Below are 24,127 nucleotides of genomic sequence, written 5' to 3'. Positions count from 1 at the left end.
ACATCTATAAAATGCAAATAAACAAGAGAGGTGCCTGTGTGTATCTGTCAAGACACAATTTATAATAAGAAGACTCTCATACAGGGTACTCATATTTACGTGGAGTGCTATAAGGAACAGGCTGGAATTTAACAGCAATCCAGCTGGCTGAACTCCAGGAAACACTGGAATCCCCACCTTTAGGTCTGAAACTTCAGTCAGCTAAAAATCTCAGAAAAGGTGCACCGGTTCAAACATAAAAAATGAAGTTTTATTTGAAACCAGTAAATGGTATAAAAACAAATGAGTGAACTGAATTTAGAGCGAGGGCCTGCTAGCTCGCCCTCCAATAGCTCTATAAGGCTCTGCTGCAACGCGTTTCTCTGCATATCCAAATGCTGTTTCATCAGGCATATGCTTCTTGTCATTTGCTTACCCAATGTGTTCAACTAGATCCCAGTAGGGCACTGCTACTCTTGAACTGACATTAACTGTGTGTTTAACCCCTTTGCAGTGGTTAAACACATAGCGGTCAGTTCCAATCATTCTGAAATCCCCTTTGTACAGTGTGTAAGGAAAATCATCATCTACATGTGTGATATTAACCTATTGTAATCCGAATCAATTCTGATAGCTGCTTAGCAATATGAATGTAATTTGTATTTAGTAGGGCTGGGCGATATGGGAAAAAATGTCAGTCAACGCGCGTTTTGCACCACAGTTCTTTGCAAACTAGCCAGAAACATTTGTTTCCAGTCTACTGGCCTAAGCTTTGTTGCCTAGCGAATCCCTTTTATTAAACAGAGGTCATCCGCCTACCTCGCGGACACAGTACCGCTGACTGGCAACGTCAGCCTGAGGTGACAAGACACAGCCTTAACCAGGCTATCCCGAGGTTCCTACCTGTTTGCAAGGAGTTGAAATCCAACTGATAACCTGCTGTTTGACAAAAGCAAATAAGGCTTTACGTAGCTCCCTGGCAGCAGCTTGTTGGAGATCACCTGATATCGCTGACCAGAAAAAGCAGTCTAAGGTTTTGATCGGAATGTCAGGAGTTAAAATCCGACAGACAACCCGCTGTTTGAAATAAGTAAGTGAGGTTTGCAGAGCTCCCTGGCAGCGGAGCCTTCCTGTACATCATAGGTGACGTCATAGTGGGCGGGGTTATACATTGCATACTCACATGATTTGAAATTGCAGTGGTTAATCGCAGCGGTTAATCGCTTCATGCGATTAATCGTGCAGCCCTAGTATATAGGCATGATGGGTATACTGGCAATGTTTGCACAATGATTATATTGACACGTTTAATACTTTAAAAGTATTGTATTTTTTTTTTTCTTATTTCTAACTATTGATTCACAAAGCACCTTTTTTCCAGGCTTGGTGGGATATACTGTACATCTGAAAACAAGATGAGCGCTACAAGTTTCTACTAGAAGGAAGGGGCTTCAACTTATCTTACGTTATAAAATTTGATCTTAGTTCTCATACTGTAAATCGAGAAACCGTCCCATTGCAATAATACAACAGGGGATTTCAAACAGGATTGTGCCTTTGTGCCTAGTAGGGATGGGCGAATGTTACGAAACATTCAAAATTTTACATTAGTTCGTTCTAATCGAATTTCGAATGTTTATATAACATTCTAACATTCTTTTTTCAAATTTATGTTTTTCGAATTTTCAATAACATTCTAAAATATTAGTTTGAATAATGGAATGTTTAACTATGTATTTTACATTACATTTGATTCCGAATTTGTTTTATCAAAATCGCATTTTTAATATTCGATTTTGTTTCCTAAATTGTATTTCTAATCTTGAATTATATTTTATAAATGTAATTTTCAAATTCAAAATAGTATTTTTAGTCTACAACTGTGTTTCATAAACATAATATTCGAATTTGAATATTCATAATAACTCGAATATACACATTCGATTTTTGAATGTTCATATTTGATCAATTATGTTGAGAAGTACAGAGAGAATGGATTGTAAGCATCGACAACACAGCTGTCATTCGTTATAAAATCAAAAGTGCCCTTTATCTGCTGAAAACCTACAGAAAACAAAGCATCTGATAGATAGGAATCAACTCCATAGATATATGTAAGAACGAAATAATAAAATGATCTAACATATTCAAGCATTTCCTTTCTCATTTTTATGCCCCTTTAACCAGACATTTAAAGGGATATGATTCTCAAACTATTTTTGTCTGTGCTTCTAAAAAAGAATGTTTCAAAGTGAATTACAGAGATGTTTTAAACCTTGACACAGTGGTTTGTACATGGTTCCAAACTCAGAGTTAAAATAAAAGTACATGCAGGTAGGTTTCTAAACACATCTATAGTAGACTCCTGCTCAAACCAGTAATCTTTAAAGGTCCAATAGTCCCTTTAAAGAAGCAGTGAATGCTAAAAGGTTCTGCTATACATATGAACAAGCTCCTATCAAACATATATTTTTTTTTAACCCCTTAATGACCACAATGTACCCTGTATGTCACTGGTCGTTAAGGGTTTTTTCAGGACATAATAGCACAAGTCTAGCAAGAACACGCTATTAATGCCCTCCCTCCAGCAGGCTTTGTGGAATAGAGCAGTCTCAACCCTGGTGGCAAGACCGCGCTATAAAACAATCAAGTCCCAAAAAAAGGCCAGTGACATACAGGGTACGTCGCTGGTCCTTAAGGGGTTAAAATTGCTGCATGAAAAAATAATGTTAAAGGGATATGAAACCCAAAATTTTTCTTTTGTGATTCACACAGAGGATAACATTTTAAAAAAGGTTTCCAATTTACTTCTATTTAAAATTTGCTTTGTTCCCAGGATATTCTGTGTTGAAGAGATACCTAGGTAGGCATCTGGAGCCCTGCATGACAGGAAATAGTGCTGCCCTCTAGTGTTCTTGTAAATGGGTAACATTCTTGTAAAACTGCTGCCATATAGTACTCAAGAAATGAGCCGTCTCCTAAGCATACATTCCTGCTTTTCAAGAAAATATACCAAAGGAAGAAAGAAAATTTGATAATAGAAGTCAAATAGAAAGTTGTTTAAAATTGCTTCCTCTATCTGAATAATGAAAGAAAAAAAAAGGGCTTTCACAGGAAGTGCATGTTTGTGCACATGAGACAGATGGCTTACTGGTTGACACAGAAACATTCCCACATCTCTATTTGTGGACAGTAACAGAACGTGCACCACAGGCATAAAAACCAAATGTATTACATTTTTAGTGCAGGAACATTTGCAAAACAAAATAAATAAATAATACAATAAATAAAAATGATCTCTTTAAGATGCATCACAGACAAATAATGACCTTCATGTACCGTTAATGACATAAATACCACTTCTTCAGTTTCACATTTGTAGTTTCATACAGTCAATGCCAGACAAATTTATAGATTTTTTTTTTTTTGGTCTTTTAAGGACTGCCTTTCCTTAAAGTTAGCAAGAGATGCCAGGGAAATAACTGACGTCAACGTAAAAGTAAACCAAGTGGTCTGGTTCCTGTATTACTGTGCAGAGCTGGGAGCCGGAGAGTAAGTGTCTGTCATTTGCTTCCAGAATCTGAAACATCTGTAGCTTCATTCACATAGTAAGTACTTGTTGTTCCATTACAGTACCAGACAATAATATGTCATTTACTTAGCTTTGGCTAATTGGCACTGTGTGTTGTATACTACAAGATTGTAACTGTATTATGTTAACTAAACAACTGCTTTTTTGCACATCAAATACATGTTTTCATTTAACAGGATATTAAACTAACATATACATTGTGTCCAGAAATCTGTCTGTCTGAATGTGCAAAACTATTTTTCAATTTAAAGCTGTGTGTAAAAAATTATATATATATATATATACATAGCAGTTGCAAAATGAAGATGTCCTGGAGTTTCAGTCATTTTTATCAGTTTATAGATCTTGTATTATGTTTATAACAATCTGACAGTAAATGATGTTAGGTAAAAGTATTTTGAATCTGATTTGTCCATTGGAAGCCTTTATGCTTTTTACCATAATCCCGGCTGTTTAAAGATACAATAGTCCTGTAATTATTATATAGAACACAGAAATGGTTAATATTATCTACTACTGACCACAATGATAAACTAAGGTTTAGTAGCCAAAACTGTGTTTAAGAAGCAATATTTTTAAAAACATTTGCATATATATTAGCAATAAGGCACTGATTTCTACAAATAAATAAAAAAATGTTTAAAATGATTTAAGCTGTCATTTTGTTAGCAAAATTTACCTTTTTTTTGCTGTCCAAGGACATAAGAAATGAAAAAGTGTCTTGATTATGTTTATCTTATCACTCCGTAGCATGTTGCAGGGTTTGTATCATAAACCTCTATAGCATGATTTGCTGCTTCTGTTTGGGGACGTTGGAAGCAAACAGTTTTCAGGATTAAACTGCAGGAAAAAAGGCAAATAATAATACGCAAACATTTTATGAGGAATAAAAATATTGGTTGTAATGTATATGGTTTCATATTGTGGTTTGCTGGTTCTTATTGCTTGACAATAACTCTGCCTGCTTTGTAGCATAGGGACCATTTGCAGACTTTTAATAGTGACAATGACTGAATTTAGAGCAGTGTAATTGTATCAATCTCTAAACAATGCAGCTATCTTCTGCTGTAAGATAACCTTTTATTGATTATATGTGATTATTGTTTGCAGCAACTAGCATCAGTGGTTTGTGCAGTGAATACAGGGAGTTTATTAAAGGGACATGACCTTAAACACCAGCTATTAATATGCAGTATTTTGAAGAAATCCTTGGTTATGGAATTTGCTTTATGGCGTCTGAAGGGGAATATGAGAATCTTAACACAAAAGCAAGTGAGGTTTAATGTCCCTTTAATATAGCACCACTGAAATGCCGCACATAAAATGTTAGTGTGGTTTTATAGTCATGTGATTAGGATTTTGAACTCCTGCAGAATTTTCTCAATCCTTTTGTCTTCCAGAAAAGATAAATCTGTTGTTTAGAAATGAGTTGCAGCCTTATCTGATACACATTCAGTTTCTCCTTAAAGAGACATGAAACCCAACACTTTTCTTCAGATAGAGCATATTATTTTAAACAACTTTCTACTTTGCTTCTATTACCAATTTTCTTTGTTCTCGTGGTATCTTTTCTTGAAAAAAATGCTCAGAAGTGTGCACATGTTCGGGAGCACTATATGGCAGCAGTTTTGCAAGATTGTTATCCATTTGCAAGAGCACTAGATGGAAGCACTATTTCCTGTCATGCAGTGCTCCAGATGCCTACCTAGGTATCTCTTCAACAAAGAATGCCATGGGAATAAAGCAAAATTGATAATAGAAGTCAAATGGAAACTGAAATTTGTATGCTCTAGTATTCCTTTAGTCCTACACCTTTAAGCCAGTAGCAGTAACCTATCTCCATTTAAAGGGATGTGTTAATCAGCATTAAAGGGATAGTAAAGTCCAAATTAAACTTTCAGGATTCATATAGGGCATGTACTTTTAAACAACTTTCTAATTTACTTTTATCATCAATTTTGCTTTGTTCTCTTGGTATTATTAGTTTAAAGGTAAACCTAGGTTGGCTCATATGCTAATTTCTAAGACCTTGAAGGCCGCCTCTTATTTCAATACATTTGACAGTTTTTCACAGTTAGAGGGCGTTAGCTCATGTGTGACATATAGGTAACTGAGCTCACACACGTGGAGTTATTTAAGAGTCAGCACTAATTGCCTGAAATGCAAGTCTGTCAAAAGAACTGAAAAAAGGAGACAGAAGCTTAGATACAAGGTAATTACAGAGGCAAAAAGTGTATTAATGTAACAGTGTTCGTTACGCAAAACTGGGGAATGGAAATTAAAGGGATTATCTATCATTTTAAACAATAACAAGTGTAACGTGTCTTGAGCAGTATAATATAGTTCCAAATTTTGTTACAAGCAATGTCCTAAAATGTCCAATACATGTGATGCTCTTTAACATACCTGCATATGCTCTCATTGAAAGGCGCTAAATCCGACAAAGTGCATGACAAATGAATAAAGTACTAATTTTATACTTTGGGGCATATTCATCAGAGTGCGAGAGGACATGATACGATGTAGCATATCATGTCCGCTGCATACGCTGTCGGCATTTATCATTTCGCCAGCAGTTCACCAGAACTGCTTGTCCAATACCGCCCCCTGCAGATTCGTGGCCAATCGGCCGCTAGCAGAGGGGTCAATCAACCCGATTGTATTCGATCGGATTGATGTCTGTCCGCTGCTTCAGAGCATGCGGACAAGTTATGGAGCACCCGGAAAAAACAGGCATCAAGCTCTATTCAGCCCCTTTGTCTGAATCACGAATGCTTTATTTTAATTCCATTGATCTTTAATATTTCCCCAAATTGAGAGAAGCATAATTTCATTTGCAGCATTTTAATGACTCTGGCAAATTGATAGAGTTCAGCACCAGTAGTGTGTCAAACAATTAGTTATATTTATAATGTAAAAAAACAACAACATATGACTAAACAATGATGCATGTCTTGTTAATCACACTTTATTAATAAATAGCTGTATACAAACTTAAGTATTTTCCATTACATATGAGCATCATATAAATGACTTTATCAACCAAAATCCCTTCAGAAATTTATAGAAAAAGAATTCTGATAAACTTTGCAACTAAACTAATATCTACCTGCAAACATAATGGTGCCTGAAACAAACATGATTTTGGAGTCAGGGTGAGCACATTATATAAGTATATTTGTATGTTGTCTGCTTTGTCGGAGGTGTTGTGATAACATTGTGTTTTTTTATATTTCAAGTTGGAAATGAGTTTTATTAACTATTTGTTAACTGGGGAATAAACACATCCTTGTTGTATTTTAATGCTGCAGATATTAAATATCTCTTGCATTCCCTAGAGATGCCAAAAAGCTCATTCTGAAACTTGCAAATGCTGCAAACCAAAGAGCTGGTTTAGGCAATTTGCAGCGTTTAGAAAACCTATCTAGGGAGCGTGGAGCAAAACAAACATTTTTACACACAAATGCATGGATATATGGATTTGAGCGTAAAGAGCAGCGCAATCTCGCGATCCCATTTGCACTCCTCTTGCTAACGAGAGAGCTCCTCTTATAATCTGGCCCTAAATATGTCGCTCACCTCCATGTGCTCTCATCCTTGTCTCCCTTGCAAACTCTTGTTTTAAAAGGCAAATCTTTCCCCTCTGCCTTGCAGCTGTCTTTAGCCCAAGAGCTTTCAGACCAGTTATCAGCCCTCCCTAAAAGGCCAGATTTTGAGGATATCTGAACTGGAGCATAGGTGAAATACTCATCTGATTAGTAACCATGGTCATTTTACCTGCTCTCATCCAAGGTAATCCTGAAAATCTGGCCTGCTCCCAAACCAGACATAGAACAAATGCAGTCAGCTGTGTAATAGTGGAGGGCAATCTGAAGAGGTATCCTAGGGAACACACATGAGCTCTTCAAGCCCTGTTAATGAGAAAAACAGCCCTGTGTGCAGGGGCAGAGCCTTTAATTCCCCGAGCAGCTGCCCACTTCACCAAAAAACAGCCCTGTGTGCAGCGACCTTTAGTTCCCTGAGCAGCTGCCCACTTCACCAAAAAACAGCCCTGTGTGCAGTGACCTTTAGTTCCCCGAGCAGCTGCCCACTTCACCAAAAAACAGCCCTGTGTGCAGCGACCTTTAGTTCCCCGAGCAGCTGCCCACTTCACCAAAAAACAGCCCTGTGTGCAGCGACCTTTAGTTCCCCGAGCAGCTGCCCACTTCACCAAAAAACAGCCCTGTGTGCAGCGGTCTTTAGTTCCCCGAGCAGCTGCCCACTTCACCAAAAAATAGCCCTGTGTGCAGCGACCTTTAGTTCCCCGAGCAGCTGCCCACTTCACCAAAAAACAGCCCTGTGTGCAGCGACCTTTAGTTCCCCGAGCAGCTGCCCACTTCACCAAAAAACAGCCCTGTGTGCAGCGACCTTTAGTTCCCCGAGCAGCTGCCCACTTCACCAAAAAACAGCCCTGTGTGCAGCGACCTTTAGTTCCCCGAGCAGCTGCCCACTTCACCAAAAAAACAGCCCTGTGTGCAGCGACCTTTAGTTCCCCGAGCAGCTGTCCACTTCACCAAAAAACAGCCCTGTGTGCAGCGGTCTTTAGTTCCCCGAGCAGCTGCCCACTTCACCAAAAAACAGCCCTGTGTGCAGCGACCTTTAGTTCCCTGAGCAGCTGCCCACTTCACCAAAAAAACAGCCCTGACAGCAAACGTAGTACAATTACCTTACCACGGCACTTTTTACTGTCTCTGGATTGTATTCTCTACATTCAAAAAGTTCACCTCACCAATGTTTGCAGCTACCAATCAGGGATTTACAAGTGAAGCACAATCGATGGCACATCTTTTATGAGTCCTGGTACACAGAATAACACATTGGGGCCTATCTATCAAGCTCAGGATGGAGCTTGAGGCCTCGTGTTTCTGGCGAGCCAATAGGCTCGCCAGAAACAACAGTTATGGAGCAGCGGTCTAAAGACCGCTGCTCCATAACCTGTCCGCCTGCTCCGATTGGCCGCGAGTCAGCAGGGGGCGGCATTGCACCAGCAGCTCTTGTGAGCTGCTGGTGCAATGCTGCAATGCTGAATACGGAGAGCGTATTGCTCTCCGCATTCAGCGATGTCTGTCGGACCTGATCCGCACTGTCGGATCAGGTCCGACAGACATTTGTTAAATATGCCTCATTATGTACAAGTTAATGGCTAAATATTTTTACCAAAGCCATTCACTACCATAAATTTCAGATTTAAAAAAAAACGTCCAAAGTATCAGAGAATGTATAATATTTTTGCTATCACTCTTTTTAAATAGAAATAGACCCTTTGCTTTTATTTACCTATAAAAACTATATCTTTTTTTTGCATAAAAATAGCTTTTTCTGAATAACAGTTTAAACTACCTCTTCAGAAAATTAAGAAATTATTATGAAATGTATTAATTATCACATTCCACAAAACCTGTGCCTTTTTAAATGTAGACAAAAATCTCATTGAAATCATCTGATTCAGCTAAGACTACACATATTTTTTATATTATTTTTGATATTTTAAGGTCTTAAACTGCAGCTATGTTTAAAATTATGCAATGGGTAACTCTCATTTGGTATAGCAGAATTGCCCAAATTCTAAAAATTTGCCCACAAAACTATAAATATTTTTAAAGTAGCCAATTCAAGTATTGGTCTAGGTCCATTTTGGTATATTTCATGCCCCCATTTGGCCGCCAAATGCAATCATATAAAAAAGTTGTTAATTTTTTCAAAAACTTTGGTTTTCTCACTGAAATTATTTACACACAGCTACTGCAGTCATAACATAAATGGTTGTAAAAGCCTCTCTGGGGTCCCCTTCTGAAATAGAAGACATGCATTTGTTTTTGGCACAAGTAGAAGGCTGCTGATCGTAAGTATGCACCACAATTCTGAAATTCCCGACAGCGAAGGGGTTAATCAGTTAGATGTAAAAGGGACATGAAACAAAAAATATTTCCTTCATGATTCACAGAGAGCATACATATTTAAACAACTTTCCAATTTACTTCTATTATCAATTTTAGCTGAACACATCGATAAGCGAATGAAAAGAGGCATTTATGTGCTGCTACCAATCAGCAGCTAGCTCCCGGCACCTAAGCCTACCTAGGTATACTTTTCAACAAAAGAGAACAAGAGAACAAAGCAAATTAGATTGAATAAGTGCATTTTAAAGTTGTTTTAAATTACTTGCTCTATCTGACTCATGAAATTAAAAAAAATGGATTTCATGTCCCTAAGGGTAGTTTTTGCTGTAGTGTAGGGATTACCCTCCCACTTGACTCCTCGCACCCCATGATCAAAGTACTGTCAGATGTAGTACCTATGTCAAAAAGGCACAAAGGGTTAATGTGGCTAAAACTTTTCCAGTATGCCCTATACTTTTATTTCATATACAGGGAGCACTATTATTGAGCTAACTGAGCTTGTATTACAAGTGGTGAGCTAAGTGTTTCGCTTGAGCGCAATCCAAAACACCTCTGTAAAATGTAACGCTTTTTTAGACCTGAAGTAAATCATAATTATTATTAATAGTATAGTACAGAAGTACATGAAGAACACTACTTGCATACCATTGGCTCAGCGCTTGAGCGATATCCAACATGTTTTTTCTGTGCTTATTTCAAGCAATATGAACACACAATAGTGCTAATATGTTTGTGCTCCACTTGTAATCTAGGGCATAGTCAGTAGAATTAGTATTGCAAAAAAATTTTGTAATGAATTAAAGCATGTCACTTTTGTATTAGAATGTCCCATTAAAAGCAAAAACTAATTCTTGCATATTACAGGTTAAAGCAACTTTCATATATTTTCAATGAAAAAAAAATGTTCAGTTAAAGCTGTTTAAATTATGAAAGCAATGGTAGATGCTTGTAAGTACTAGACAGGTCTGTAGGAAGAAACTCACTGGGTGATAAGGAAACAAAGTCCATTGTTGGACTGTGACACTGCAAAAGCATAAACAAAAATGTTTTTTATAGCACACAAACATCCTTTTGTTAAAAAAAAAAATGTCAGTCAATGAGAATCAATGAATTAAAGGGACACTGAACCCAATTTTTTTCTTTCGTGATTCAGATAGAGCATGCAATTTTAAGCAACTTTCTAATTTACTCCTATTATCAAATTTTCTTCATTCTCTTGGTATCTTTATTTGAAATGCAAGAATATAAGTTTAGATGCCGGCCCATTTTTGGTGAATAACCTGGGTTATTCTTGTTGATTAGTGGATAAATTCATCCACCAATAAAAAGTGCTGTCCAGAGTACTGAACCAAAAAAGAAGCTTAGATGCCTTCTTTTTCAAATAAAGATAGCAAGTGAACGAAGAAAAAATGATAATAGGAGTAAATTAGAAAGTTGCTTAAAATTGCATGCTCTTTCTGAATCACAAAAGAAAAAATTTGGGTTCAGTGTCCCTTTAAAGGTTTGTCCTGTGCTTGACTTCAGCCACGCTCCCAGGGCAAGAGACACATGGGGATGGTATAGATCTTCCAGTATCTCACTTAAGTTATCTGCCAGTGCATCATTCTCATTTGCTGTTATTGATCAGATCCATAGAACAGCACCACAATTCCTAGAATAATTTGAAGGCTGCATCCTCTTAAACCAAATTCTAACACTTTAATATCACCCATAGAAACACAACAACTCCGGAATCCTCCAATCATCTTTCTTTAAGCACATTGTTTAAGCTTACTTAGTAGAGTACGGCTTCAGTGCATTTGAAATATATTTAATTTACCTGATCTTTACATATTTCTGTGAGAGTTCCCATTTCAATTTCTATTTTATTTCTTTATTTCTATCATCTGTCAACATTCTTTCTCATTTAACTACAACATCTCCAATGCCTCATTGATTTCACTATTTTCCAATTAAAAAAAACCCTCACCACAACACTTTGGCATGCTCCGTATACATAAGAACAGATTCATTGGGGTCGCTTTATCAAGGGCCGAATTGCCCCTGATGCCCCTGTTTCCGCACGAGCCTTCAGGCTTGCCAGAAACAGCGGTTATGAAGCAGCGGTCTTAAGACCACTGCTCCATAACTGGTCCACTGCCTCTGAGGCTGCGGTCTACAATCCACCCAATCCTATACGATCGGGTTGATTAACACCCCCTGCTAGCATCCGATTGGTCGCAAATCTGCAGAAGGTGGCATTGCACAAGCATTTCACGAGAACTGCTTGTGCAAAGTTAAATACCGACAGCGTATGCTGTCGGCATTCATCGATATCTGTCGGACATGATACACTACAGCGTATCATGTCGGACAGACAATGATAAATCAGCCACTTTATCTTCAAAGTGTCATCAAATCCCACAGACCTTGTGTTAACTTTCATTGTCTTCTTCTGCCCTAAAGAACCTCCACCTGTACAGATCAGCTGTCAAAAATATTTTTATTAAGAATTATCAATGCCATTAGTACCATTTTCACATGCCGCACTCCAGTCTCTAAACCTCTGTTTGCCCCTACGCCTATAGAAGTATTATTCCTCTGTTATCATCACTCGTGTCTTTGTCTCACCTAATAACTTGTTCTTCATAACTCCTCTTCTGGCTATAGCCCAAATGTATCCTTTTTAATTACACAAATGCCAAAGAATTCCTCTCTGCTCAACTTAACCAGTCTATATTGTCCTTATTTTCAGTTCCTACATGATTATACTGATTATTCTACAGTCACTAAACCGCTATCTTTCGTTTTGTTAGAGTTACTCCATGACCTCCACTCAGACTTTTGTGCTAAAAACCCTCAGAATTAGTAGTCACAAAGGTAACTAATGACTAGGGATGGGAAAATGTTTCGAAACATTGGAAAAATAAAACAAATTTTAACACATTTGTTCATTCATTTCGAATATCAAATGTTTGCACAGCATTCTAACATTCATTTAATGCCATAGGGATATACTTAAAGGGCCATAATACCCAAATGTTTAAACACTTGAAAGTGATGCAGCATAGCTGTAAAAAGCTCACTAGAAAATATCACCTGAACATCTCTATGTAAAAAAGAAAGATATTTTACCTCAAAAAATCCTCAGTAGCCACCTCCCATTGTAAAGGATTTCTAAGCAGCATATTAGTGTGTCTGTCCCGGGACAACTGAAGGGATGAGCATCGTGAACTCTCATATTATTTCACCAATCAGGTAAAGGAAGCTTACTATGAAATCTCATGAGTTAAGTCAAATCTCATGAGATCATAGTAAGAGTTCATGACCTCAGCACTGCTGATGCTGATTGGCTGCTGTTCATTTCTTCATTTTTTTAATTTTTTTACCTGCAGTTGGGAGCAGTTGAGTATAACTTTTTACACAGAACTAACTCTACTGAGCTGAGGAGATTGTGCGGTAAAATATCTTCCTTTTTTACATAGAGATGCTCAGGTGATATTTTCCTGTCAGCTTTTTACAGTTATACTGCATTAGTTTCAAGTGATTTAGCATATGAGTATTATGTCCCTTTAACATTGTGCGAGCGGACATGATACGATGTAGCGTATCATGTCCGCTGCACATCATTGCACCAGCAGTTCTTGTGAACTTCTTGTGCAATGCCGTCCCCTGCAGATATTTTGCCAATCGGTTGCTAGCAGGGGGTGTTATAACTTCATAAATCGTCCCCATAGTATATATAATGCTTTCTATAAATGTAATATTCAAATTATACAATATTCAAAATAGAAACATTTGAATTGATATATTTCTGTCTATTATATTTCAGTTTACTAAATTCCCTATCACATGAACTTTTGAACTTCTGAATAGTATTTGTTAAGCCAAATGTTACATTCAAAATTTTGAATGTGGAGACATTTGATCTAATTATGAACATTCGGAAATTAAAAATAACGTTTGTTTACCCAATTTTAATGGATTATCATCCTTATCAACATTTGGTTTTTCAAAACAAATGTTCACAGGACTATTCGCTCTACCAAACGAATTACACTATCAGCATATTTGCCATCCCTACTAATGATCTCATTATTATGCTCTCATGGAAAGGAGCTTTGAACAAAGAATGCTAAGCAAAAGAGGTACTTTTAAGAATAGAAATACATTTGACGCATTTTTTTTAATGTTGTCTCACTCTATCTTAATCATGAAAGTGTAATTTTGAGCTTCATGTGTCCTTAATAAATACATTATGATGGGGAGAAGACGCATGTTTTTGCTGAGTCAAGAGTGAATATACCCAGATGTTTTTGATAACTGCCTTTCATTGGATAACGCTAAAGAGAAGAGCGAGGGCAAAGGTTAGAGGGGACTGAGGTTGGAGCTTTTATAGTGACTCCGATCAACTAATCACTGTGCAGCATGCAGGAGTTTCTGAGTTTTACACTCCAAACAATGTGTTCAAGCCTCTCTGGGGGCAGTGGAAAAATTAAAATTTTCAGAGATAAATTACAGAAAAAGTAGGAATACATAATAAAAGTGGATTGCAAAGTTTAGAAAAAATAATAAACTGTATATATGCCTAATTAAATGTTATGGTGAGTGTAATGTCCCTTTAATTGACACAGTACAGGTGGCCCTCGGTTTACAACGGTTCAATTTACACCGTTTCAGAATAACAACCTTTTTGCCAGTCATGTGACTGCTATTGAAAAGCATTGAGAAGCAGTGCATTTATTAAAATAGCCAGTAGGTGGAGCTGCCCGCTTGTGTTGCAGCAAAGCCAAGCAAGCTGATATTAATCAGTTTAACCAGACCTGAGCGATCAAGCAGATTTCAAAGGAACAAGATCTTCCTGTCTATAAATCATTCCAGATTGGAATGCATAGAAAGAACTGTTTGCAGAAAAATGCAAGAAAAGTCTGTGTTGTGTGATTATTTTATTAGGTTTATAATGCTGCTAAGCAAATGTTTTTGTTCATTTAACTTAGTTTAATTATATATTCTGTGTTGTGTGATTATTTTATTAGGTTTATAATGCTGTTTAGCATTTAAAGTCTTTATTTCAAAGCTTTAAAAATAATTTATTAGGTGTTACTTATGCCAATTTTGAGAGGGGCCAGGAACCTAACTCGCTCACTTCCCATTGACTTACATTATAAACTGGGATTCAATTTACAACGGTTTCGATTTATAACCATTCCTTCTGGAACCTAACCCCGGCGTAAACTGAGGGCTACCTGTAATTTGATGTATTTTATGACACTGCAGATTTAGAATCACATTGTTGTGCATTTGTCATTTTCTGATGTTACAAAAGAGAGAAGTGACAATGACAAGTACAATGATAGTTGGTCTTTAGATCTTTACAGGAAGCCCCGGAATGTGAGAGGAGATGTACAGGAAACCTTTACTAACAAACAGAGCGAATTTTCAAAGCAGAATTGCGTCAGTAATATTGTGCGATTCAATTACTGACTTGTGTAATTGTGTACTGACTTGGTCCTCAGCAGAATGCACCGTGTCATTTTTATAAATCCAAATACACTTTAGGGAAGTTAAACAGCACCCAAGGGTAATTATGATGATTTCAACCTACAGCCTCCATTCTTATAACATTGACTCTTGTCCTCTACTTTTAATGTGCAAAATAAACTAAAAACAGTCATACAGACATAAAGGGGGGTAGTTATCAACGTGTCTACTTTACCTGCCTTCGCCGGCCCAATGCGCCCGCCTAAGCTCGCCTCACATCGCAGCCGCGGACCTGCAAAAATTTGCCTAAGTTATCAAAAAAGCTGTCAAAAAGCCACGCACCAAGTACGGGGCGATGAGCAGCGGACTGTGAGAGTTATCACTCATCCGATCTCGCTGCTCTTCGGCTTTTTTACAGCTTTCTTGCTAGCCTGTCACTAAGCACCCACACTAAACTACACTGTTCTACCCCCTATACAGGCACCCCCGGAGCCCCCCGCAACTAAATAAAGTTAGTAACCCCTAAACCGCCGCTCCTAGACCCCGCCGCAACTCTTATAAATGTATTAACCCCTAAACCGCCGCTCCCGGACACCACCGCAACCTACATTATACCTAGTAACCCCTATCCTGCCCCCCCTATACCGTCGCCCTCTATAATAAAGTTATTAACCCCTATCCTGCTGATCCTGCACCTCGCCGCAACTAAATAAATAGTTTAACCCCTAAACCGCCGCTCCCTGACCCCACCGCAACTATAATATATGTATCAACCCCTAAACCCCCGCTCCCGGACCCTGCCGCAACCTATATTAAATTTATTAACCCCTATCCTGCCCCCCCTACACCGTCGCCACCTATAATACATTTATTAACCCCTATCCTGCCCCCCACAACACCGCCGCCACTGTAATAAAATTATTAACCCCTAAACCTAAGTCTAACACTAACCCTAAAACCCCCTAACTTAAATATTAATTAAATAAATCTAAATAATATTTCTATTATGAACTAAATTAATCCTATTTAAAACTAAATACTTACCTTTAAAATAAACCCTAATATAGCTACAATATAAATAATAATTATATTGTAGCTATCTTAGGATTTATTTTATTTTACAGGTAACTTTCAATTTATTTTAACTAGGTACAATAGCTATTAAATAGTTATTAACTATTTAATAGCTTACCTAGCTAAAATAAAGAGAAATTAACCTGTAAAATAAAAACTAACCTAAGTTGCAATTACACCTAACACTACACTATACTTAAATAAATTATTCCTATTTAAAACTAAATACTTACCTGTAAAATAAACCCTAAGATAGCTACAATGTAATTAATAATTACATTGTAGCTATTTTAGGATTTATATTTATTTTACAGGTAACTTTGTATTTATTTTAGCTAGTTAGAATAGTTATTAAATAGTTATTAACTATTTAATAACTACCTAGCTAAAAGAAATACAAAATTACCTGTAAAATAAATCCTAACCTAAGTTACAATTAAACCTAACACTACACTATCATTAAATTAATTAAATAAATTAACTACAAATAACTACAATTAAATACAATTACATAAACTAACTAAAGTACAAAAAATAAAAAAAGCTAAGTTACAAAAACAAAAAAAAAATAAGTTACAAACATTTTAAAAATATTACAACAATTTTAAGCTACTTACACCTAATCTAAGCCCCCTAATAAAATAACAAAGCCCCCCAAAATAAAAAAAATGCCCTACCCTATTCTAAATTAAAAAAGTTCAAAGCTCTTTTACCTTACCAGCCCTTAAAAGGGCCTTTCATGGGGCATGCCCCAAAGAATTCAGCTCTTTTGCCTGTAAAAGAAAAATACAACCCCCCCCAACATTAAAACCCACCACCCACATACCCCTAATCTAACCCAAACCCCCCTTAAAATAACCTAACACTAATCCCCTGAAGATCATCCTACCTTGAGTCGTCTTCACTCAGCCGAGCAGCGATGGAACCAAAGAGGAGATCCGGAGCGGCAGAAGTTATCCTCCAAGGGGCGCTGAAGAAATCTTCCATCCGATGAAGTGATCCTCCAGTCGGCGCTGAAGAAGTCTTCCATCCGGGCGATGTCATCTTCCAAGCGGCGCTGAAGAAGTCTTCTATCCGGTCGATGTCATCTTCCAAGCGGGGTCTTCAATCTTCAATCTTCATCCCGCCGACGCGGAACATCCTTCCTTCCCGACGGACTACCGACGAATGAAGGCTCCTTTAAGGGACGTCATCCAAGATGGCGTCCCTTCAATTCCGATTGGCTGATAGAATTCTCTCAGCCAATCGGAATTAAGGTAGGAAAAATCTGATTGGCTGATCGAATCAGCCAATCAGATTGAAGTTCAATCCGATTGGCTGATCCAATCAGCCATTCAGATTGAGCTAGCATTCTATTGGCTGATCGGAACAGCCAATAGAATGCGAGCTCAATCTGATTGGCTGATTGGATCAGCCAATCGGATTGAACTTCAATCTGATTGGCTGATTCCATCAGCCAATCAGATTTTTCCTACCTTAATTCCGATTGGCTGATAGAATCCTATCAGCCAATCGGAATTGAAGGGACGCCATCTTGGATGACGTCCCTTAAATGAGCCTTCATTCGTCGGTAGTCCGTCGGGAAGGAAGGATGTTCTGCGTCGGCGGGATGAAGATTGAAGATTGAAGACCCCGCTTGGAAGATGACATCGCCCGGATGGAAGACTTCTTCAGCGCCGACTGGAGGATCACTTCATCGGATGGAAGATTTCTTCAGCGCCCCTTGGAGGATAACTTCTGCCGCTCCGGATCTCCTCTTCGGTTCCATCGCTGCTCGGAGTGAAGACGACTCAAGGTAGGATGATCTTCAGGGGATTAGTGTTAGGTTATTTTAAGGGGGGTTTGGGTTAGATTAGGGGTATGTGAGTGGTGGGTTTTAATGTTGGGGGGGGTTGTATTTTTCTTTTACAGGCAAAAGAGCAGTTTTCTTTGGGGCATGCCCCACAAAAGGCCCTTTTAAGGGCTGGTAAGGTAAAAGAGCTTTGAACTTTTTTAATGTAGAATAGGGTAGGGAATTTTTTTTATTTTGGGGGGCTTTGTTATTTTATTAGGGGGCTTAGATTAGGTGTAATTAGCTTAAAATTGTTGTAATATTTTTTAAATGTTTGTAACCTATTTTTTTTTTTGGTAACTTAGCTTTTTTTATTTTTTGTACTTTAGTTAGTTTATGTAATTGTATTTAATTGTAGTTATTTGTAGTTAATTTATTTAATTAATTTAATGATAGTGTAGTGTTAGGTTTAATTGTAACTTAGGTTAGGATTTATTTTACAGGTAATTTTGTATTTCTTTTAGCTAGGTAGTTATTAAATAGTTAATAACTATTTAATAACTATTCTAACTAGCTAAAATAAATACAAAGTTACCTGTAAAATAAATATAATTCCTAAAATAGCTACAATGTAATTATTAATTACATTGTAGCTATCTTAGGGTTTATTTTACAGGTATTTTACAAGTATTTAGTTTTAAATAGGAATAATTTATTTAAAGGGCCATGATACCCACATTTTTTCTTTCATGATTTAGAAAGAGAATGCATTTTTAAACATCTTTCTAATTTACTTCTATTATCTAATTTGTTTTATTCTCTTGATATTCACTGCTGAAAAGCATATCTAGATATGCTCAGTAGCTGCTGATTGGTTGCTGCACATAGAAGCCTCATGTGATTGGCTCACCCATGTGCATTGCTTTTTCTTCAAATAAGGATATCTAAAAAATGAAGCAAAATAAATAATAGAAGTAAATTGTAATGTTGTTTAAATTTGTATGTTCTATCTGAATCATGAAAGAAAGATTTTGGGTTTAGTGGCCCTTTAAGTATAGTGTAGTGTTAGGTGTAATTGTAACTTAGGTTAGTTTTTATTTTACAGGTAAATTTCTCTTTATTTTAGCTAGGTAGCTATTAAATAGTTAATAACTATTTAATAGCTATTGTACCTAGTTAAAATAAATTGAAAGTTACCTGTAAAATAAAAATAAATCCTAAGATAGCTACAATATAATTATTATTTATATTGTAGCTATATTAGGGTTTATTTTACAGGTAAGTATTTAGTTTTAAATAGGATTAATTTAGTTAATAATAGAAATATTATTTAGATTTATTTAATTAATATTTAAGTTAGGGGGGTGTTAGGGTTAGTGTTAGACTTAGGTTTAGGGGTTAATAAATTTATTACAGTGGCGGCGGTGTAGTGGGGGGGCAGGATAGGGGTTAATAAATGTATTATAGGTGGCGACGGTGTAGGGGGGGGCAGATAAGGGGTTAATAAATTTAATATAGGTTGCGGCAGGGTCCGGGAGCGGCGGTTTAGGGGTTAAACTATTTATTTAGTTGCGGCGAGGTGCGGGATCGGCAGGATAGGGGTTAATAACTTTATTATAGAGGGCTGCGGTATGGGGGGGCAGGATAGGGGTTACTAGGTATAATGTAGGTTGCGGCGGTGTCCGGGAGCGGCGGTTTAGGGGTTAATACATTTATTATAGTTGCGGCGGGGTCAGGGAGCGGCGGTTTAGGGGTTAATATGTATAGAGTAGCTTGCGGTGGGCTCCGGGAGCGGCGGTTTAGGGGGTAATACATTTATTTAGTTGCAGCGGTGTAGGGGGGGGACAGCTTAGGGGTGTTTAGACTCGGGGTACATGTTAGGGTGTTAGGTGTAGACAGCTCCCATAGAAATCAATGGGATGTCTGGCAGCAGCGAACTTGTACTTTCGCTATGGTCAGACTCCCATTGATTCCTATGGGATCCGCCGCCTCCAGGGCGGCGGATTGACAACCAGGTACGCTGGGCCGGAAACGTGCCGAGCGTACCTGCAAGTTTTTTGATAACTAGCAAAAGTAGTCAGATTGTGCCGCACTTGTGTGCGGAACATCTGGAGTGACGTAAGAATCGATCTGTGTCGGACTGAGTCCGGCGGATCGAAGCTTACGTCACAAAATTCTACTTTTGCCGGTATCTAGGGCTTGATAACTAAGGCGAATCAGCCTCGCCACAAATACGCTGCGGAATTCCAGCGTATTTGAGGTTGACGGCTTGATAACTAGGCCCCAAAGGGTCCATATGCCATCCATGCTTTTTTATATATTAATTTCTAGTATTTTAGGGGACTCTGTACCCACATGTTTCTGTCATTATATGAAAGAACATATATTAATTTGCTTTTGTTTGTTTGTTTGTTTTTTGCATACAACTATGAAGTTAAACTGTTTAAATTTAAACCAATATACCAGCGTCCTTTTAAGCATGATTAATCCTCACAAATGCACTTACTCCATCACCTATATTATGTCTACAAATCTTCACTGCTAGCCTGTAAACGACTTCATAGCAGGGACTTCATAGCCACTTAAAGGAACACTAAAGTCAAAGTTAAAGGGGCACTGAACTCAAATTTTTTCTTTTGTGATTCAGATAGAGCATGCAATTTTAAACAACTTTCTAATTTGCTCCTATTATCACATTTTCTTCGTTCTCTTGCTATCTTTATTTGAAAAATAAGGCATCTAAGCTTTTTTTTGGTTCAGACCTCTAAACAGCACTTTTTTATTGGTGGATGAATTTATCCACCAATCAGCAAGAACAACACAAGTTATTCACCAAAAATGGGCCGGCATCTAAACTTACATTCTTGCATTTCAAATAAAGATACCAAGAGAATGAAAAAAAATTTGATAATAGGAGTAAATTAGAAAGTTGCTTAAAATTTCATGCTCTATCTGAATCATGAAAGTAAAAATGTGGGTTCAGTGTCCCTTTAAATATTCCTTTAATTTGATTCTGAATATTGTGGGCTTTCAAATTCATGTTAAACATGAAAGTGCAGACACAACTATATTCTCCACAGTCATTGGTTGCACACGCTTGTAAGCCATTTATGACCATTCCTAATTGGCCTCGGCAGAAAAGGTAACCTAGGTTACAATATGGTGGCACCCACTGCTTTTTGGATATTAACTTTACCCTTATTTTTTCAATATTTAAACAACAAATATAATTACATGTACATGTACAAATTATTATCAGGCTAATCTTTGCTCTGAATACATAATGTAAGCAATTCATTATTTAGTGTTTTTAATGTCCCTTTAAAGGGGCATGAAACCCAGAAATGTTACTTTCATTATTCAGACAGAGAATACAATTTTAAACAACATTCCGTTTTACTTCTATTATCTAAATTGCTTCATTCTCTTGGTATCCTTTGTTGAAGAGACAGCAAAGCACATGGGTGAGCTAATAACAGCAAATTATTATGACCCTGGGGAAGTCTCCCTATGGGTGATGGGGGAAACCAGACGTGGACTCCTTGCCCAGTGTGCTTAGAGGAATGTGGCTGCACCTCACTGACGAGGCCCATAGGAGGCCGAAACGATCGTCTGGGGTTGTCATGTTCCTTGTTCAGAGGAGAATTGCCTGGTATTTCGGGGCTGGACTGACCTTACTTGGCGGGATCAGACTGATATACTTCAGGAAAGTTTTCTTCTGTGAAAAGCACACTGGTCTAAAAGAGGCTGCTTCCGGGTGGTAAATCGCCATAGAACAAGCCACTGAGCTGTTGTTCGTTCCTGGTAGAGCGCTTCTCTCTTTGTATGCAAATTATTATGACCCTGGGGAAGTCTCCCTATGGGTGATGGGGGAAACCAGACGTGGACTCCTTGCCCAGTGTGCTTAGAGGAATGTGGCTGCACCTCACTGACGAGGCCCATAGGAGGCCGAAACGATCGTCTGGGGTTGTCATGTTCCTTGTTCAGAGGAGAATTGCCTGGTATTTCGGGGCTGGACTGACCTTACTTGGCGGGATCAGACTGATATACTTCAGGAAAGTTTTCTTCTGTGAAAAGCACACTGGTCTAAAAGAGGCTGCTTCCGGGTGGTAAATCGCCATAGAACAAGCCACTGAGCTGTTGTTCGTTCCTGGTAGAGCGCTTCTCTCTTTGTATGCAAATTATTATGACCCTGGGGAAGTCTCCCTATGGGTGATGGGGGAAACCAGACGTGGACTCCTTGCCCAGTGTGCTTAGAGGAATGTGGCTGCACCTCACTGACGAGGCCCATAGGAGGCCGAAACGATCGTCTGGGGTTGTCATGTTCCTTGTTCAGAGGAGAATTGCCTGGTATTTCGGGGCTGGACTGACCTTACTTGGCGGGATCAGACTGATATACTTCAGGAAAGTTTTCTTCTGTGAAAAGCACACTGGTCTAAAAGAGGCTGCTTCCGGGTGGTAAATCGCCATAGAACAAGCCACTGAGCTGTTGTTCGTTCCTGGTAGAGCGCTTCTCTCTTTGTATGCAAATTATTATGACCCTGGGGAAGTCTCCCTATGGGTGATGGGGGAAACCAGACGTGGACTCCTTGCCCAGTGTGCTTAGAGGAATGTGGCTGCACCTCACTGACGAGGCCCATAGGAGGCCGAAACGATCGTCTGGGGTTGTCATGTTCCTTGTTCAGAGGAGAATTGCCTGGTATTTCGGGGCTGGACTGACCTTACTTGGCGGGATCAGACTGATATACTTCAGGAAAGTTTTCTTCTGTGAAAAGCACACTGGTCTAAAAGAGGCTGCTTCCGGGTGGTAAATCGCCATAGAACAAGCCACTGAGCTGTTGTTCGTTCCTGGTAGAGCGCTTCTCTCTTTGTAAGCAAATTATTATGACCCTGGGGAAGTCTCCCTATGGGTGATGGGGGAAACCAGACGTGGACTCCTTGCCCAGTGTGCTTAGAGGAATGTGGCTGCACCTCACTGACGAGGCCCATAGGAGGCCGAAACGATCGTCTGGGGTTGTCATGTTCCTTGTTCAGAGGAGAATTGCCTGGTATTTCGGGGCTGGACTGACCTTACTTGGCGGGATCAGACTGATATACTTCAGGAAAGTTTTCTTCTGTGAAAAGCACACTGGTCTAAAAGAGGCTGCTTCCGGGTGGTAAATCGCCATAGAACAAGCCACTGAGCTGTTGTTCGTTCCTGGTAGAGCGCTTCTCTCTTTGTGAGCTAATAACATGGCCACCAATCAGCAGTTCCTGAGCTTACCTCAGTATGTTTTCAACAAAGGATGCCACGAGAACTAAACAAATTAGAAAATAGAAGTAAATTTGAATGTTGTTTAAAATTGCATGTTCTTTCTGAATCATTAACAGGGAAAAATGTATTTTTCTGTCCTTTTAATATATGTAAAGTTTCTATCAAATATTATTAAGTAGGCTCTGAACTATAACATAGGGACTACAGAGAACTGATTGCTTGGAAAGACTTGAGAGGCTAGAAAGTGAATCTACTGGAGTGAGAATAATTCAGCAATCTACAATATATATCATATATTTATGGGGTTAATCTGTGGGAGAGGATTAGTCTATGGGATTAATTCTCAGGGTTGGGAAGACCTTTTGAGAAAACAATAAAAAAATGAAATGTGATTAATAATTAAATACAAAGTGGATTTGCAGATTTTAACATAGAGGTCCTGATATTCTAAACCTCTCCACTTAGGCAAGATATTCTAAGAAGTCTTGACGGTACGGTGAGGCCCTTAAAAATAATTAGAAAAACAATTTTTATCATCAGACATGTTTATTTTGCTATGTTCTTTATGTGAAACAGAGACTCCTACATTACAATAAAAGGTCTAAACATATTCCAAAGATGTTGCGTGATTTCTCTCCATGCTGGTGAGAGAAAAAAGAAAACACTTAAAGGGACATGCAACTCAATTTTTTCAAATTTCCAATTTACTCTTATTATCAAATTTGCTTAATTCTCTTGGTATCCTTTTTTAAAGGAGCAACAATAAACTAATGGACGCTAGCTCAACGCATCAGGTTAACCAAGAAGTTCATGAATTAATTAATCAAGAAGCATATAGGTGCAACCACAAATTACCAGCTAGCTCCTTGTAATGCATAACTGCTCCTGAGACTACCTAGGTATGATTTTCAGCAAAGGATACCAAATGAACAAACCAAATTAGAAAATATGGATAAACTGAATAGTTGTTTAACTCCTTAATGACCAGTGACGTACCCTGTATGTTGCTGGTCTTTCTATTGGGGTGCAGTTTTCAATAGCGTGGTCTTGCTGCCAGC

General features: G+C 38.2%; 1 long non-coding RNA gene across 1 annotated transcript in view; it reads left to right on the top strand.

The window, feature by feature from the left end:
* The first annotated feature begins 3,531 nt into the window (after positions 1 to 3,531).
* LOC128659632 (uncharacterized) overlaps positions 3,532 to 24,127 on the top strand; it is a 117,309-nt gene continuing 96,713 nt past the window's right edge. Inside the window, exon 1 of the long non-coding RNA XR_008402446.1 lies at positions 3,532 to 3,587. This is a non-coding gene — a long non-coding RNA (uncharacterized LOC128659632). The remainder of the gene's footprint in view (positions 3,588 to 24,127) is intronic.

Source organism: Bombina bombina, chromosome 5, assembly GCF_027579735.1.
Source record: "Bombina bombina isolate aBomBom1 chromosome 5, aBomBom1.pri, whole genome shotgun sequence".
Taxonomy (NCBI): domain Eukaryota; kingdom Metazoa; phylum Chordata; class Amphibia; order Anura; family Bombinatoridae; genus Bombina; species Bombina bombina.
Note: the sequence above shows the minus strand (reverse complement) of the source record. Positions and strands in the feature narration are given on the sequence as shown.